General features: G+C 59.1%; 1 long non-coding RNA gene across 1 annotated transcript in view; it reads right to left on the reverse strand.

Annotated features, from left to right (window-relative positions):
* Positions 1-7,917: 7,917 nt before the first annotated feature.
* The window catches only part of LOC112479234, a 7,086-nt gene continuing 4,929 nt past the window's right edge, over positions 7,918-10,074 (reverse strand). The window contains exon 3 of the long non-coding RNA XR_003046129.1: positions 7,918-8,024. This is a non-coding gene — a long non-coding RNA (uncharacterized LOC112479234). The remainder of the gene's footprint in view (positions 8,025-10,074) is intronic.

The raw sequence follows: 10,074 nt of genomic DNA on the forward strand, positions 1-10,074 counted from the left end.
TATGAAGAGCAAGGATTCATCCTTTCGCAGTCTAAAGACCAGAAGTCGGAAGTCGAGGTGTCGCAAGGTTGCACCCCCTCCGAAGGCTCTGGGGAGGGTCCTTCCTGCTTCTTTCCGCTTCCGGTGGCCCTGGCTGTGGCCGCCTCCCTCCAGCCTCTGCCTCCAGCTTCTCCCCTCTGTCTGTGTTCTCGCCTCCCCTGATAAGGACACCTGTCACGGATTTAGAGGCCACCAAAGCAATCCAGGACGAGCTCGTCTCAAGATCCTTCATTTAATCACACCCACAAAGACCTTCTTTCCTAATAAAGTCACATGCGCAGGGACTTTTGGACATAGCTTTTGGGGAGACCGCAATTCAACAGGGACCAACATGTCCCTGCCAGAGGTCTGAACCTCTAAGAGGAGATCAAGTGACTTACGTAGGCAAAGAACAGAAAGAGTGACTTTATCGACAAAAACAACGATTTCGGATCATTTAACTCACATATGAGGGAAAGTGGCTTCTTAATACGAACCCCAGGTTGGAGCAGGCCTGTCCACTGAGTCGAGGTCACCCTGGGAAACCAGCCCTGCTGCCCATGGGGACAAACCCCGACCCAACACGTGGCAGAGAAGAGAGCGGAAGGCAGGGCCCCCACGGCAGAACCAAGAGAGAGGGGCTGGTTCTGGCCCCCCAACTGTCCCGTAGTTGGGGCCACGCCCCTCCCCTGGGGAGGAGCAGAGAGGGGCCAGCGAAGCTGAGCGAGTCTGTGTGTTCTAGTTGCTCTGTCTGCATGACGCTCTGCCCCGAACCTGAGCGGCTCAAACGACAATCAGCATTTATCCTCTCACGGTTTCTGGGGGGCTGGGATGCAGACAGGCACGGTGGGGACAGCCCCATGACACCGGGGCCTGGCCAGACGGCTCCAAGGCTGGGGACACGGTCGCGTGAAGCTTGCTGCCTCCCACGTCTGCCGGCTGAGGCCAGCGGTGGCGGGGGCCTCGTGGGACTGTCAGCTAGAACCACACGTGGCCCCTCAGGGGTCTCAGGCTTCCTCACAAGGTGGGGGGTGGGTCCCCAGGACGAGCCCAGAGAGGGAGCAGGGTGGAGCCGGACAGGGTCTCACTTCTGCCACATGCTCCACGGGTCTGCCAGGTTTCCTGCCCAGCGAGGGGACGAGGCCCTCCCCTCAAGGCCCAGAGTGGGCCTCACACCGTGAGAAGAGCAGGCCGCGTGGGGACGTGTGTGGGACACGCCATCTCCCCACAGGCCCCTGAGCCAGCCCAGGCAGCATGCAGGAGTTTTCCCCATCCGCAGTGTGGGTCAGGCCACCTCCTCGGCACCGTCCAGCTGGTGGCCGGCCACACAGGTCGGACCCTGGCGGGGGGAACTGGGCCACCTCCCTCAGGGTCGGAGACCTTGGTTCTCCCTGCGGGAAGCCGCCCGGACCCCAGGGGCCCTGGGTGAGCTGGAAGGAGCAGCGGCCCCTCAGATGGAGAGACGGCCAGGCCTCGAGGCCGCCCTGCCCGGCTGCCTCACCCCCAAAGGGCTTTGATAAATGGAGAGATAGGCCGGCCAAGCCCTGGGCGCCTCCGGGGAGGGCCGCTCTGCCGCTGCCGAGATGCGCCCGACTCCTTATCGTGCGGTCCCTCCGCAAATCACCCGAGACAGGCTTACGTCACCCGCTGTGAGGGGCTGCAGAGGGGACGCTAACCCAGCTGGAGATAAAGAGCCTTCTCGTGCCTCCTGTGTCACAGTAACTCATTTAACAAATAGATTCACGGAGCGCGGCCGGGGGTGCTGGCGGCCGGGGGTGCTGATGGCCGGGGGTGCTGATGGCCGGGGGTGCTGGCGGCCGGGGGTGCTGGCGGCTGGGGGTACTGGTCAGCCACACAAAGGATCCGTGTTTTCCAGGAGACGACACTCTGGAACATGCCCCGTGGAGAGGCTGACAGGGCCCTTCTAGTGAGCATCACCTGGCCGGCAGGAATGGCTTCGCTTCCCAGGAGGCCAAGGTCAAGTCTGGCTGGCCCCTCCCACCTGGTCCAGACACAGCATCCACGGGGCCCGGGGCCAAACGAAAATAGCGAGGCCCTTGTTCAAAGTTATGGAGACTTTCACGACAGAGACCGAGCATTAAGACGATGCGTGGGCCCTTCTGAGAGCCGCTACCGTGAGGCCGGCTGTTCCCGGTCATGCCCAGGGCGTAGGACAGGCTAGAACCTCAGAACCCAGCGTGCTCAGGAACCTCTGAGTGTGTGCCGGTGGCCCAGACAGAGCTCTGCGTTCGGGGCCTAGAATTAGCCCGGGGCCACCAGAAAGGGGCCCCCAGGTCCGAGATTGAGACCCAGCTCTCCACCTCCGAGCTGTGCTGCCCTGAGCGTATTACCTGACAACTCGGAGCCTCGATTTCCTCCCCTGTAAAATGGGGTGACAATCGTAGCCCCCTTCCAGCATAGCCGTGAGACAGAAATGCGGCCCGATTCAAGGCACAGAGGAGGGTTAATAACGGCGTCTGCTCCTTCTGATGGAGCTGCTACCGCCCTCTGCGACAAACGGGAACAGGGGGAGCCCCGTAGCTCTGCGGCCCTTCGCTCTGTCAAGACGCATCTCGGGCTCTGAGAAAGGGAACTGGTACCCGAGATGCATAAAACAGGCTTTATTCACACAGAGACGAGCTGGCCGTCTGCAGGCTGCTCTCTGCAAACCCCGGGATCCTGCTGAGGTCTTTTGTCATGTTCCCACCACGAAAATGACAAGACACTCATGTCAGTGCGGTCTATTTATAGTCATACACCTACATCATCGGGTAAATTCCCGATCTTTCGTTTTGACTCGCTGTGGTAAGAACTGAATCCGCCGCGCACAACGCGACACGTGCGGCAATCGGACAAATCCTCCACAGACTGGCTTCCATGACTGTCCGGCTTCATTTCTTCTGCCCACCCACAAGATGGGCTCACTTCACAGCAGGACTCAGCCCTACCCTTTCACAGGACAAAGCAGGTGCACCCCTGGAAGCCAGCCTGAGCCTGAAGCCAGCGACACCCGACCCTCTAGAGAAGTGACGGGAACCACGCAAACACACCCCAGCCAGCCTACTGCAACACCCGACCCTCTAGGGAAGTGACGGGAACCACGCAAACACACCCCAGCCAGCCTACTGTCCCCTCACCGAGGTGGGGGTGACGTGGGCGGCCTCTCTAGCACCTCCCCCCTCCCCAGAGTGCGGGCAAGTTGGGGAAGGAAGGGACAGTAGCTTTGCCTCCGGCCACTAAAGTGTCTCAATTTTGCAAACATAAAAAAGCACCCCCAGCCCTGTGACTACACCGCGTGGTCCCCGCCGTGAGGGTCCCAGAGCCTGAGCCTGTGGCGAGCCACAGCGTGTAAGCAGGGTCGCCACGCTCCGGGCGGACTGAGTTTCTAGGATTCCCTCTGGTGAACCAAGTCTGTGCTGTTATCAGGCGGGAGATCCCAAAGTGACCGCAGGTCCCCATCCCACGCCCCTCGATGACCCTGGGACAGACCCCTAGAGGGGTCAGCCCAGGTGGGGAGACACAGCTGGCGACAACCCCCCAACTCCCACTCAACGTGGTGCCAAACTCCAGGGTCAACCCCAGACACCGTGCCTTGGTTGTGGGACCACCATGCCAGGCTTCGCCTGTCCCAGCTCAAAGCCCCTCGACGCCCCAGGCCTTGAACAGCTGGAGCCTGAACGGCCGCCGAGGGGACCATTCTGACTTGCTCGTCACCTACACGGTGAAGTCCCAGCCCTCGAGGACCTGAGCCTGGCCGCCTCTTCTGTCAGCTAGAGAGGATAGAGATAAAACCAGCACAATACACCCCGCCATTGCCTGGAGGGAACCCCTTCCTCCCACCCACCCCCAAATTGTCAGAAATGTGATAAAACCACCAAAACCACTTCACGTCAGCTCTGTAAATTACAAAACTCAAGCCAAGCTTCTCTTTCCTCCGTGGGAGTGTGCACACGGCCGATTCTTCATGGACGGAGAAATCGAAACAGCCATGACATTGCATGAAACTCAGCCGCAGTGACATCCCCACCACCTCCAGCGATCCCGGCTTAGCCCGCCATGTCTCCACCTCCCTCTCCCCAAAAACGTTCCGTTTTCCTACGGCGTCCAGCCCAGCCCAGGAGCGGGTTTCCTTATCATCAATAATTAATCGGGGTACATCTGGGATCAACGCGGATTCAGAGAATGATACCGTTTTCGGTCAGAATCCAGCACAGGGTTGGAAATTCGAGAAATAAATGGTAGGCCGTGGGCACCAAAATTTTCCCTCTGTGGGCAAAAAGTACAAGGCAGATTACGGCATTCTCCCTCACGTTCCCGATGGCTGGAATACAACTCTGTAGGAGGACAATGTTTTATGTCACTGCTGCTCGCCATCCTGGGAAGAAAAATTCAGTTATCGAGAAGAGTCACCCATAACCCACGGAGCTTCTCAGGACAAAAGCAGCTCTGGAAACGATCAGAAAACATTAAAGAAGCAAAATGCATTTGGCACGGCGGCAATTTGGGAGCCTGCGCCCACTCTGCCGTGAGCTGCTGCAGATAAAGCATCTGCTCATTCGATTAGGTCGAGGAAAATGGAAGATAGCTGAAATTCATAGACAAAATCATTTCATTTCTCAGCAAACACTGTTCCCTGTTAAAAGGGGGAAGTGGTCTGCTTTGTCGGTGAATAAAGGCCATTTGGGGAGGTCCTGGACATGGGGTCGAAAGATAAAAGAGAAGACATATTTTAGCGTGTGAGTCCACCAGCCGATTCCTGCAGAAATGCGGAGGTTTGAAATGAAATCAGGGAGCTAACAAAGATTGAGAGGTTGCAGGACATCGTGGATGACGAGATATGTCCGTAATATGTAACAAGCCCTCTGATAATGCGATCGGCGGCCAGCTGGCGGACTGTGCGGTGACATACGCGCCGACGACGCCCGCCGAGCCAACTCCGACCTTCCCGCAGGTCTCATTAACGAGACAGAGATGACGGGACCCACGAGCTCGGGGTTTAAAGAAGATTTACCCGCAGCAAACCAGGAGCCACATGGTTTGAAATTCGAGATCTCAGCTGGTAAAGGGACCCGTCAGAGTTACAGCCATAACTCTGGGGTTTTAACAATTTTACTAGCTTGAGACGCACAGGCCAAGAGGTTCGGATGGGCCGTATTCGAACCTACATCTGTGATGGGGTCTCGTGAAGGAACTCAGAGGGCCCCGAGTGCTTTTGATTGTGTCACTTTTTTATGTGATGATGTGTAGCTCTGTACACAGCTGGGCGACTTTGGCCAGCAGCCGTAAACAGTGGGGAGCAAAGGCATCTGACACTGGGGGCTGCTGAGTGGCTTATCCGAAACCCTGTGGACATCGCACCGGCGGAGGGGCGGGGGGCTGACGTGGGGCCTGGCAGGGTGGCAGGGGCAGAAGGGGAGGTTGGGAGAAGCACAGCAGTAGGCAGGCCCGGTACTCGGGGGAGCCATGAGCCGTCAGGCCTGACCGATGAGAAACGCGGCTTGGTCAAGCCCACCGTCACCGTCACCAGGGCCCCCAAGGGCCTGTCCTGCTGATGGGGTGGCCACCGAGAGGAGAAAGGGGAAAAGGAAGGTCCCCAATTGTCATCCAGACACCAGGACATCTGAGTCTGGCTCACCACTGAGCGTCCCGGGCATTCCAAGTGCTTCGCAAACGCCCTCTCACGTGACCTCGTCAGCATCTCCTCAAGGCGGGTCCGTCACTGCCTTCTCCCCGCGCCTCTCCTGGAATCGACCGTGGAACTTGTCCCTGGAGGGCCAGAGGGCCTGGGACGTCCGTGCCCCGGGCCTCGCTGACTCTGCACGGAAGCCACGGTGTCTCACGCTCCAGTTACGTCTGTTGTAAGGGAGTCTCGAGAATTTCTGGGGAATAAAATGCCCCACCTCGCTGTGCGGTCACCCCGGGACTCCTTGGAGACGCTGGATAAACGTGTTTATTACAATGCGGTGCGACTACCCGACGGCAGACAGCACCCGCCACCTTTCTCAAACTTACCTGCCCGAGGGACCTTTCTGGGGAGAGAGCCTCACAGGATAAGGGATCCCAGGGGCACACCGTGGGGAAAGTTCAGGGCCCCTTCCCGGCGCTGGGGAGAGCGAGGTGAATCCCAGCACTCTGCCCCCTGAGGCGCCCTCTCCCCAGTCGGGCTTCCCGTGCGGCCCCACCTCCAGGTCCCCGTCTCTACCCTTCACCAGGAAGGACCCCAGATCCAGCCGAGGCGCAGCCCCGGCCGAATCGCTCGGAGCCTGAGCGGCGTGATGCCGATTTTTCCTTCTCTTTGTCTTTTTCCCTCCGTTTTTGGCTCCACCGTACGTTCTGAAATGATTCGGGGCTCACGGAGAAGCGGCCGCCCCCGGCGCCCGTGTCTGGAGCGGCTGCTGCTGGCCCCGGACGTGACGCTCGCAGGGGCCGCCGCGTGCCGCGTGGTCCCACCTCTCTCGATCCACACCACGAACTTGGGTGTGGACTGATACGAACCCGTTTTACACACACAAGAACCGGGGCCCAGACGAGACTTGCCCAGCGTCCCACTGCTGTAGGCGCCCAAACGCTGCCTCGAACCCCAAGCCATCATTGCGTGCGGCTCCCACCCCGACAGGCGCTGCCTCGTTCAACTCCTTGGCTTCCGTGCGGCCTCCTCCCAACGGGGCACTGGAGGGAACCTGCACTCGGGGCTGTCCGTCTCTGAGCCCTGATCGTGCACGGTCATCGCCGTGTGCCCCGGCCCCACACGCCCAGCCCCCCGGGCCTCGGCTCCTCAGACCCCCGTGGTCCAGGCCCAGACGGGTCGGGCTGCGTCAGCAGCACCAACACCCCCAGCTCAGGGTCTCTGGAGAAAGATCTGCCAGAGCAGGGGCCACGGGTTTGAGTGAGATGGGGAGCTGGTTCCCGGGGAGCCCAGGGGGAGCGGGAACCCCCAGCCCTCAGATGGGACCCTACACGGCGGGGGGTGGGGGGGCTCTGACCCAGGCCTGTCAGAGTGTCCTGTTGGGAGCCCGGTGGGAATTCCCGGCCGAGGTCGTCCCATTGTCTGGAGAATCCTCATCGGCAAAGGCAGACGGCCCTTTTCACAGACATCTGCCAACTCCTGTCCCAGGCTGGATCTTGGGTTTCCACGGGAAGGTGTGGGCCAGCGTCGGGAGAGGGGGCCATCCCAGAAGGGGCAGGCTCTGCTTACACACGGCGGCGCTGGGCGCCAGCTCCCACGGGATCGTGTGTCTGTGTGCGCAGGTGGCAGGAGGGCCCCGCTGCGCTCACACCGCGCCCGCCCGGCCTGGCTCCCCCTCTCCCTCCATCCCCCCTCCCCCTTCCTCTGTCTCTCCCTCTTTTCCCGTCTTCCCTCCCGCCTTCCTTTCTTCCCAGCAGGTATTTTAGTGCCTTTCCTGCCCCCGACCTGAGCTGTACCACGGGGCCTTAGCAGTTAATAAGAGCCCCCTGCAGTCCACAGGGAGCTCACAGACCAGCGGAAGACTCAGCAGGCCATCGCGATGTGACCGCAGGTCATGCCACCGGGCGGCACGCGTGGGGGCGGCGGGGCCCACTGGAGGTCGCCTAACCCGGCCGGGGGCCAGGGGCCAGCCTCCTGAGGAGGTGACAGGTCCCTAACGCCTGGCACGTGAGTGACCACAACGCCCTGTCACATCACGCCCACCGGACCGGTGATCATTAAAGAGACCGGCCACGTTCTGCAGGAGACGCGGAGGGCCTGCAACGCCCCTGCGCCGTGAGGCTGGGGGACCGTGTCTTGGCGCCACCACCAAGACAGGGAGGCGGTTTCTGACCAAGATAGACATGTCTACTCCAGGACCCGGCAGCTCCGCTCCTGAGCATGTGTCTTAAAAACAAAAAACAATGCATATGGCCCACAAAAGCTGCGCACACACAGGTTCACGGAGGCTTTATTCACAGTCGTCAAAACCCAGAAACAGCCGAGATGTCCCTGCACAGCGGAACGGACGAACGGACGGGCGCATCCGTCCGAGGGGACACTTCTTGGCAACACGAAGGAATGAACGGTGGTGCATGGACGGTGGTGACGCGGGAGAATGTGAATGCATCGGACGGACATCGCACCGAGAGGAAAAAGCCAGACATAAAAATGTTTTAAAAAGCGCACGCCATGCGTCTCTCTCATATCGTATTCAGAAACAGGCCAAACTAATCTACGGTGATAGAAATCAGGACGGGGTGACCTGAGGTGGAGGGCAGGGGTGTCCGTGGCTGGGAGGACCTCAAGGGAGCCCTAAGGTGCTAGAAAATTCTATGACTTGATCTCTTGCTTGACGGGCGGTTATGTGGCTATACACATGGAGGTATACACTTCACAATTCATGCCTTGTACAATACACAAATGACACCTCACTTTTTAAAATACATTAAAGTAGAAAAGGAATCTCGCTACACTGAGAAAAGCCTGGGCCCAGAGTCTGGGGCTTCAGAGGGACTTGACAATAACAGACGCCGGACATCGAGAGGGTTGGGGGCAAGCAGTGGAGACACAGAGGCGCCAGAGAACCCGCGGGGGGCCAGTGGGGAGGGGGACCCGGAGGGGAGGCCAGCAGCCCTCGGACAGGACACCTGCGAGGCCAGAAGCACAGTGGCTTTGAAGGCACCCGGGCTATGGAGGTGCGGGCTTTGGGACTGATCGCAGCCTCCCCGGAAAATCCCGAACCACCCCAAACTCATTCAACCCCAGAGCACCTGCTGTTCTTGGCTCACCCACCAACATTTCACGGAGCACACTTTGGGGAAGAAAAGTCTCCTTTGAGAACGATCGGGAAGACCAGGCGATGAAAACGGAAGACAGTGTTGACTGGGAAAGAAGCAGAATGGGCTCTGGGGACAGCTGATCGACCATCGTCATCCAGCTCGGCCTTTCTTCCCAGGAAACCTGACCAAAGCTACAGTAAAGCGATTTGAGAGACGCAAACCCACAAGGACGCAGGGAAGGACAAAGGCAGCTGAACTGCGGCCACCACATTTCAGAAGGGGGACAAACTCTGACTTAGCAGAATGACTCAAGAAGCTGGGCGCCATTGGCGGCCACCGAGAAAGCCGGGGGCGGGGGGAGAGCTTATTTACACGGAGAAATCTCCCCGAGTTCCCTCTGGAACTGGGGCAAAGAGGCCGCCGCAACGAGGAGCACTAGGCGAAAGCTCTTCGGATGCGGGCGAAGCCCCCAACCCCTTTCCCAAGCCCCCCTCCACTGGGACGACACCCCCATCTTGGAAGAAGAATAGAAGTTTATTCTCCGAAGAAGGTTTGCAGAGGGTCTGTGAACTGAGGAAGCCGGCACAGTTGAGGGCTCGGGGACCTTGCCAAAATCGGGGTGACAGGTTAAGTGACGCTTTGCGTCCTTCCCCTTCCAGCTCCCAGGACTCCAGCGATCAGACTCGCCCTCCTGTGGGGCCCGATGCATCCCAGGGGGAGAGGGCTAAGAATTCCGGCATCAGGAGATGCTCGAAGCAGCAGCCCAGGTCATCCCATAATGAAGCGTATGGTGCCCAAGCTCTGCTCCTGAACTTCTAACGAGCTCTGCGGCCCCCCGTTCAGCCGCGAGTTGACATCCAAGGGCTACCAGACACCTGTGAACGAACAGCCTCTTAACATGGGAGGTGGAGACCCAAACAAGCAGCGTGGAAAAAAATGCAATTTGGAGGAAAGGAAGCTGTTCAAGGAAAAGAAACAAAGCTTTAATAACTTTATCGACAACAAGAGGATACTGATATGTCATCAATGTCCTCGGAGACACGTGACGTCACACCCGGGAACGGAAACAGGGCGCCATCCAAAAGGCACATTCGGAGGACAAAAAAAAAAAAAAGCCTAAATTTAAAAATGAGAGTCACAGCGGAACCGATGAGCTCGATGGAAGAGAAGAGATTTGAGAAAACACCCCAGAAAGTAAAGGAAAAAGACGGGGTGGGGAGCAGCAGGGCGGCACTCGAGGGGATCCCGCACCTGAACTGGCCCGACGGACGGACGCGAAAGAGGAATGGCGAGGGAGGCGTCAGCGGCGCCACAGCCGAAGGACACTCG

This window comes from Pteropus alecto, unplaced genomic scaffold (genome assembly GCF_000325575.1).
Source record: "Pteropus alecto unplaced genomic scaffold, ASM32557v1 scaffold43, whole genome shotgun sequence".
Taxonomy (NCBI): Eukaryota; Metazoa; Chordata; class Mammalia; order Chiroptera; family Pteropodidae; genus Pteropus; species Pteropus alecto.